Genomic DNA, 8,742 nt, shown 5'->3' on the forward strand with positions numbered 1-8,742 from the left:
AAAATGATACATTTGTGTGTTTACTACACAGAGACCTTGACATTAAACGTATTCAATATATAACTTTCTCGTAATTGCTACTGGGGTTGTTTGTTTCCACACAGGGGTAAATATCTCAGGAACTGCTATAAGTTGGAGGGTGATAAAAAGTCATGCACACACGTACAGGCTGAGCCACAAACTTGCCTCAGCTTGTTAGTGGTGCGAACACTCATGGACGCTTACTCAACAAGGTGGTAGTTTGGTTTACAGCATGGCCCTGTCTCTGAAACCACAACTTATACACACACACTCACATATGCATACATCCATACGTACCCCTCCTTCTCAGCCAACACACACCCTGATCCACATACACCCACACACTGTGTCAGGGAGTCAAAGTGCCAGATGTACAATAGATTGTATAAGCACAGCTGAGCTCACCACAGAGAGAGTGATAGTTTAGGGTGTGAGGCAGTCTTTGTTCTTTTGGCTTCAAAAGAAAAAAGACTTTATTGCATTCAAAAGCCGTTTAGAGAACTTGAGAGTCTAATTTGCAAGCGCTTGAAAGAGCTGTAAAGGTTTTGAATGTTCTGCACAAAGGCCTTAGTGTACAATTATTTAAGTAGCGTAATACAAAAAAAGGTATCAGAGCTGGCATGACAAAAGAAAAAGGAATGACAAACTTAGGGCTAAAAGCCAGTTGCATTGTTTTAAAAGTCCTCTTTTAGAGAAATGGTCCAACTCCAAACCTAAAAAGCTACTGTCTGTCTCCCATGCAAACCTTTAATCAGAGCCTGCATGGCAGTTCACACTCATGCACAAATAGTAGCATCAACCTGTGGTTACTATTTTGGTATGTGTACAGCCACATTGACCTGCGTCCAGAAGTCCCCCTCTCTGAGCACAGTGTGTAGTTTTTGCTAAAAATATCGCTGGCTTTGGCCTCAGCCGGACAGAGCCCTTTCTTTGATCTATTTTGGTGACAGAGCGATGTATATTTTCATATCTGCTAAAGGTATGTCAAGGTTCTTCCTTCATGCCTATATCAAAAATATGTTTAGTAAGAAGATGAATATGAAACAATAAAGAACAATAAAGATCTTGAAGGACTACAGTGTTATACTTTAGAGACATTATTTTGTTTTCAAAAGAGAATGGCTGAAAGCATTTTTTGCAAAAAGATGGATTGAGATTAATACCTTCTTATACTTAAATGTTCTCCAAAAATTCTTTAATCAAACAGAATATGGGTTTTACCACCTATCACCTACCACTAACAAAACAAAGTTTAAAGGTCTTGCAGCCTCTATCAGCACCAAATTACATTAAGAGAATGAGTTAGAGAAACAGTAAAAGTGTCTATATGCAGTGAATTGTTTGTGCGTTATTCTCCATCAGCAGCTCCTCATCTGTGGTAACAATTAAGTGTCCAGCTGTAAAACACACCACTCTGTCTCCCCTCTGTGTGTTGGCAGGTCTGAGGAGAGGTCTGGAGAAGCATGCTGCCATGAGTCACATGCTGAAGCCCTGCGGCCCGCTCTCTCGACACCTGTTTACGCCCCCGGGGACACGACCGGCCAAGACAGCTGGTTTGTTTTGGAGAAGTGCGGGGTGAGACGGGGGCGGATTTGGGGGTGCAGAGTGGGGGATGGGATTACAGATGGGCCGTGAGAAGGGGTGGTAGAACAGGGTGTACGTGGGGGAAGACTGAGGAGGAGGAGGAGGGGTGTCTTCTGTGAGAAGAATTACTGAGCACAAAAGGCACTCCAGCCGGACAGAATGGGCAGTGACCACGTGCAATCCGATGGATGATAATGACATTGTGTTGGCTGTAACCTCAGGGGACTTAAGCCAGAGTGTGTGTGTGTGTGTGTCTATGTTTGTGTGTGTTGAGTGTAAGTGCGGGTGGATGGGCTTGTGTGGGTGTGTGTGATGTCAGCTGGTGTCCCAGTGGAGCTTTAGGGTCAGAAAGAATAGAAACCATGGTAGTGGATGGATGTGATAAGGACGCAGATGACCAACGTTTGACCAACTCAAAGAGGACATTACATAAATACCTAAAATGTTTCGAAACATGTCTTTAATAAAAGATCAACTGTATTCCTTTAGCATTTAATCTAGTTACTTTCAATAACATATCCACCTCAAAGTGTCTACAACACCACATTTTACTCTAGTATTTGAATGCATCTTTATCTCTTGTATGATCGCTGTCGATCTCATTCGTGATGAGTATAGTAAGAAGTCACATTAAACTCATTTTACGTGCATTGCTTTATAAGCATTTACATGGAAACACATTTTGGTCACTGCTATTTGGAATTCTTGGACAGTTCATACATAATTTTTACATCATGATTTAAGAACAGTTCAGATGCTAAAGGGAAAAGTAGATGGACGACAAAATACTTAATCAATGGTTAAAGTGGCTGTCAGAGAGCCTAGTGGTTAAAGATGTCATGGTCCTTGTTGCAGTGGTGGGTTCGAATCCAACCTTGGTCCTTCTGCTCGTCATCCCCACGATCTCCTTCCATTATGTGTGTCTCTCTCTTCCACTGTCCTATCCAACAACACAAATAGACCCCCAAAAATAACTTCTAGTTATCTATAACAAGAGAAAGAACTCATTATTTCAGCAGTGATATATTACTTTGGATTATCATTACTAATGCAACAATGTGTACAAAGGGATTTATTGTTTTTTACCTGCTGAAGGAGTTCATGTTTGATACTGTATACACATGTATGATCGAAAACTCTGCATCATGTTTTATATGAGTATTTGTTCTGTTTGGAAAAAACCCCCTCTTCAAATCAAAAAGGAAAGATTGTCTAAAAAGTATATAAACACTCAAGTGAAATACTTTATATTAGAGATCTTAACGACAATACTTACATATATTCCACTAGTGTTTGCTGAATAAGATAAAAAATAATGTACTATCCTATAACCTTTGCCTATTTAAAGATCCTGTGTGCAAGGTTTGTAACTTAAGAGCAATTCATGTGTGTGTTGGAGTGCCACAACTTTCTCTCCCGTAGCCTATCTGTGCAACAGATTTAAACAGCTCACCTCAATAAAACTGAAACTAGTTTGGGTGTAATTGTCTGCATGTGTCTGTTTGTGCACGTTTGCCCTGTACCTGTGACAACGTTTATGAGTGAACTGTTGAGTGTACTAAAGTGTTTTTTTTTACTGATCTCCTTGGCAACAACACGACAATTTGTTTTCTCTCTGAGAGTCATCAATCGCTCAACAGCTCCTGACAGCTCCTCCGACTGCTGCAGCACATGGTGTACCAAAGACACACATCATAACCCTCCTGCGCACACACACACACACCCACAGAACAGAAAAACACACCCTTCTGCAGCATGCCCTTCTTTTATCACTTCTCTATAAATGACACTTACTGTAGTCTTTTCTTCTCTCTTCCACCTTTGTTTGCACTATTTACAAACACCTCTTTTTGCACATCAATATGCGCATTCAATCCTGCAAATGTGTGCTTATGTGCGTAACCATCGTTCACATCAGTCGATCCACTTGATCAGGAAACATTTCTCACTTCAATAGTGCTCAGTGACAATTGTTTTGAAACTTCGGGCGGTTGCACCACTTACACTCCTGTGAACAACAGGAAGAAAGAACGTTTTCCTTTCAGTTGTGATTGCCTGTCACTCAGAGCAATCCTCAGGGGCCGTCTGTGTGAATTCATAAATAAAGGTATTCCTTAAAAAAATACATTTATATATACTTAAGTGACACTTAAAAAATATGAACTTCTGAAGTAAACAGTCATTTTCTGTTTTGTATAATGATGTGCTCAGGACCGCAGCGTTCTCATAATATTTGTCACAACTGTTGTTTTTGATAAATAACCAACAAAAGAAATAGTCAAGGGTCTTATGTTACAACATCTTACTTAGAAATGGAAAACACCTTTGTCAAGAGATTATTTCTGCAATACACGGCTGATTCCTTTATATGCATCAAACAAACGTGTTTTTAGTGCATCAAAAAACTGTTACAAGTTGAGAAAAGTTTTAGACCTCATGCCAAAGGTACCAATATAGAAGATATTCTTTCCTGCACTGCGTCAGTAGTCGGGAAATGGCCTCACATCTCTCAAGCTACCAGACCAACTTCTTTATTTTGGTCTGCACCGGGATTGAACCGGCAACCCTTCAGTTCCCAACCCAAGTCACTAAACAGACTGAGCTTCTGTCTCCCAAATAGTAGTTTTGGTTGGAGCTACAACACTCACTCTTCCAGAGAACCAAGATTACATTTTCATTTAGTTTGTTAAGAAGTGTTAAGAAGGCAAGCTCTTGTGAGTGTCCTTCATCAACCCCCTGGTACAGCAGAAAAGTCATGTGTGTTGCTCATCAGCACCGTGTGACTCAGCTGATGTGACTTCTCCCTCATACTACAAGAACACACATGAGCGATCAAACACAAACACTGACTCACAGCACATGTAGGTCTATTCTCGTCCCTACATAGCCATGATGACAATAATCTTAGTCCCTGCAGTGAAATCTGAAACAACAGTTTATCTTCCGTCGAGCCGTGACTCATGGAGTGAAATGACAATCCCACAGATAACCCGGTGCTCTCTGTGACTGATTATAACTACAAGCTTGTCTTACAGTGCGGTCCGCTGTCATGACTTACCTCTGAGTCATGAGTCTCTATAAACGGCTGTTGGTCAATCCCTGTGAGAGCAAATTTCCTGTTGTTAGCATGCCTGCATAATCTCATTGATAGCAGACAGGATATTGAGTTGAGGTCATTCAGTTTCAGTTGTTGTGCAGCGAGACCACTGTGCCACATATCAAGACTGTCATTTGGTATCATTTAACAACACATTCTCTCTATGGGAACACTTAGACTGGGGATGTTGATTCAGCCAAAGTTATAAAGTGATGAGGTAGAATGGAAACAGAACAAATAAGAATCAGCTGCTGAAACAACTGCTGACAAAATCCTCCAAACAAATGACTCAACAGCACGTTCACTGATCAGTCCATGAGCACAGATTTCATTATGCAGAGACAGTCAATGAAGGCTTCCTCTCAGTAATGTCATCATCTCTAACAGGAGGAGTGCACTCAAGCCTCTCCCAGAGTAGACTGCAGTAACTAAAGTACACTGTTGGTACCAGAATTTTCACTCAAGGATGAATTAAATACATTTTTTTTTATTCATGCCGAGTCATACTTTCTTTATAATTGGTAAATTCATGGTTTTCTTATTTTACATTTTGAAAAGTCTACTGTAGGTAAGGATCTGGCTTGGAAATCTAATGATCACAAAGGTTTCACTAGCTCTACCATAGGAATAAAAAGCATTGATGGTGATGTTGGAGAGCACAGTCATATTAATTAACAATTTCAATAATTGATCAACTCAAACCATGTGTCACCCCTCTCCCCTATGGATTGCTTTTCTGGATGAAAATCATTCCTTGAAGAGTATAAGTGTGGTCAAAACAACTTATTTTTAAGATATATTTTTGGGGCTTTTTCCCTTTTTTTTAGATCAGTAATGCAGTAATGCAAAACTAAGACCTTGCAATATTATTTCTCTGTAGGTTACGGTTAACAGTTAGCTGACTGATCACATCCCTGGAGTAATATTCTCACCTTTGTAAGTCTTCTCTAACATCACACTTTGCAAAAGCATTGCAGTCTTACATGCACCATTGACCACAATTTCCTCCATATATAGCATACTTGACATTTTTCCCCATAGTTATCAATGCAGATGTCATTCTCATGTCGTTTTCGCTAATTTATCTTCTAATACATTTCATGATCAGTTGAGCCTGTTTAAATTGTGCGGCAGAGTTCCTCTAACAAGGAAGAATTATAAACCTCTATATGCCATTTTTAAGGTTTGTCCTTTCATCAGTAGCTGTTCCCTGCTATTCTGCTGACAAGTGAATGTGTGGAATGACTGAAGACCCTGTTAAATTGCGCCACCCAGTGTTGAAATTGTTCTGTCACAACTGTTTGCAGCTGTTAAATGTTCGTTTCCCCTAAGCTGCTGAAAGACTGTATTGCAGTTTGACTCATCAGAATGATTGCACTGAACAGATTTAAATCAATGTTTTGATTTATATTAACTTCCAAATAATAAGATTCAATCAAATGTGACAATCACAATATTTCATTTTCCATCTTTTTCTGTGGGAAACACCTTGATGACTGTTACTGATTACATGCCATGTGAAATGAGTGATGACATCTTAAATCTCACCTATGTGAGGCGTTTGTGTATGATTCTGATTCTGTCCACTGAACATCATACTTAACAGAACACTAAAGTGGATTAGATTTGGTAAAAATCCGATTTGAAACATAATTGCACATTATTTCCCTGCACACCAGTCTTTCATTTGCATTTATATGACAACAAAAGCCCTCGATCTCAGATAACATATGCATAGAAGATCGAGCATTTGGTCACAGACCATTGCTTTTCTTTGTGCCTGATATAATTTCTCATTCTCCTAAACCCTATTCACACACCCCTTGACAATATGCAAATAATGTCCCTGGGCTACCATTGTATTGCTGCACTTGAACAGTATGAGAGAGATCAACACTTTTGTTGCTGCAGTTGTTTTCGAATACCATGAGCCTTTAAAAATGGCTGCTGATCACAATGTAGAGACATAAACAGAGAGATCTATGTGATCTGCTAATGTTGTTTGGAAATGAAAGATGGAAAGGAGGTATTCACATTTAAACAGCTCGACTCAATTTATGCCACCTTTAATTCCATTCTGTATTCTGTGCATTTGGCCATCTGAAGATGTATCACTAGTGATACCTGAAGTCATAAAAACAACAAGGATAACATTTTAAGAATATATCACACTTACTATATGAAATCAAAGTTATTGTATAGTGCTACCATTTTTGTTTTAGTTTCAGGACTCAGTACCGGAGTTTTTGTTCCACCTTTTTGTCTTGTGACTCCTTTAAGCTCCACGAGTGATGACTTTGTAGTTTGGAGTTTAATCAAAGTCAGATTTCTACGTCTCACATTGTGTATTCCTTTATCTAGATCGAGTAAGTATCATGCTATCATTTTGTGACCAATCAGACTGTTTGGACCTCTGCAGCTCTTGTCCCTCAAGTTGGCTCTATCAATGACTTCTTACATTCCATTTCATTGTCTGAATCTGATAAAACAATTTCCTGTGTGTTTCTGCTCGTGTTTACTTTTGATTTTAATTTTGCATCTTTGTAATATAGCAATCGTAAATGGGTATGTGTGAGTATACATTTCATATGTATGGATGTGTGGACTTAAGTACTTTTATTTTTCAAGACGTACATTCATACATAGATCAATGCATTTGTGAAACTGATTAACTGGTTTGTTTTTTAAAGTAAGTAAGGGAAAGACTTCTCAGCATGTCCTGCTCCCATTCCTTCTCCAGTGAACCTGGAGGGGAAAAAAAGAACATTACATGACTTGTTTCTATTTTTCCAGAAGATGGCAACAAAGTCCTGCAGTGTTCACAGTGATGTGTTCAAACCCCCTCAGCGCTCTGAGAGGATGGTTGTGTTTCTGAAGAGAAAGTAAGGACACTGATCAAAGTCTGACTGTGTGATGTGTTGAGTCATCCTTTGGAGCCAGTCAGTCTAACTGCCTGTCTGCCTGTCCATCTGTCTGCCCATCTGAGTCTCTATCTGCCTGTCTGTCTCTCTGTGTGGCCAACAGTGCATTATATCTGCGTCACAGCTGGAAGAAGCACAGGCTTTATCTCTGCCACAGTGCCATTTCCCATGTCAGGCATGTTATTGTTGTTGGTTCTAATTGAACAGGTTTACATTTCAGCAACCCAATGATCACATAACCTGGAAACAAATCAAATCATCTAAATGTTCTTCAAGAGGCTACAAATCAGAAGAGAAGAGAATCTTGAATATAAGTACATTTTGGATCATTTACTATAGTTCTAACCAAACTAAAATGTTCTAAATGATAAGCCTTTTGGTCGAGGAATTACTTGGATCCTTGAGATCAAGCACCAAGAAAACACTCAATGAACAATTGGGGGGCCAGTGACCGTCACCTAGCGGTTGTTTTGTGTGCCCCTTTTGTGAGGGCTGTGGTCCTCAGGTCCGAATCCTTTATCATGTCAATCCCTACTCTTTCTCTCCACAATTTAAGACTCTATCTTCTGTCCAATCTCTAAAATGAAGGACTAAAAGCTCAATGATACATATACACTTGACTCAAGTACAGGTAGAAGTCCTGCATTCTAAATGTGTCTAATGAGATTAAAGGTAGAAAGTAAATGCATGTAACTTTCTTAAAAAAGTACTCAATAAAGTTATTTAATGATTAATAATTTGATGATCTTGATAGTCTTTTGGTTTTAAAATGTAAGGTCATGAAGACTCCTTAGAGTAGGGCTGGACAGTATGACCCCAAATCAACATGATGATTAGTTTAACATGTGACATATATGATGATTAATGAATATTTGGTTTGAGTTCTTTGCCCTCATCGTGCTCTCACATGGTCTCTACTGCAAATATGCTCCACTATTAAAGCTGGGATATTCTGATATCTGATCAACTATTTTGTGGTTATTTATTGAATATTTCAAACTGAAATCAATGAATCACTTGAATTGAAGACGACACATTTTAGTTTTAAAGTAGAAATAAACTTACAGTAAACCTTTCTTATAACTTTTCCTTCAAACAGTTTTCCAGCAGTGTTTACAT

The sequence above is a fragment of the Symphodus melops genome (genome assembly GCF_947650265.1).
Source record: "Symphodus melops genome assembly, chromosome: 3".
Taxonomy (NCBI): Eukaryota; Metazoa; Chordata; class Actinopteri; order Labriformes; family Labridae; genus Symphodus; species Symphodus melops.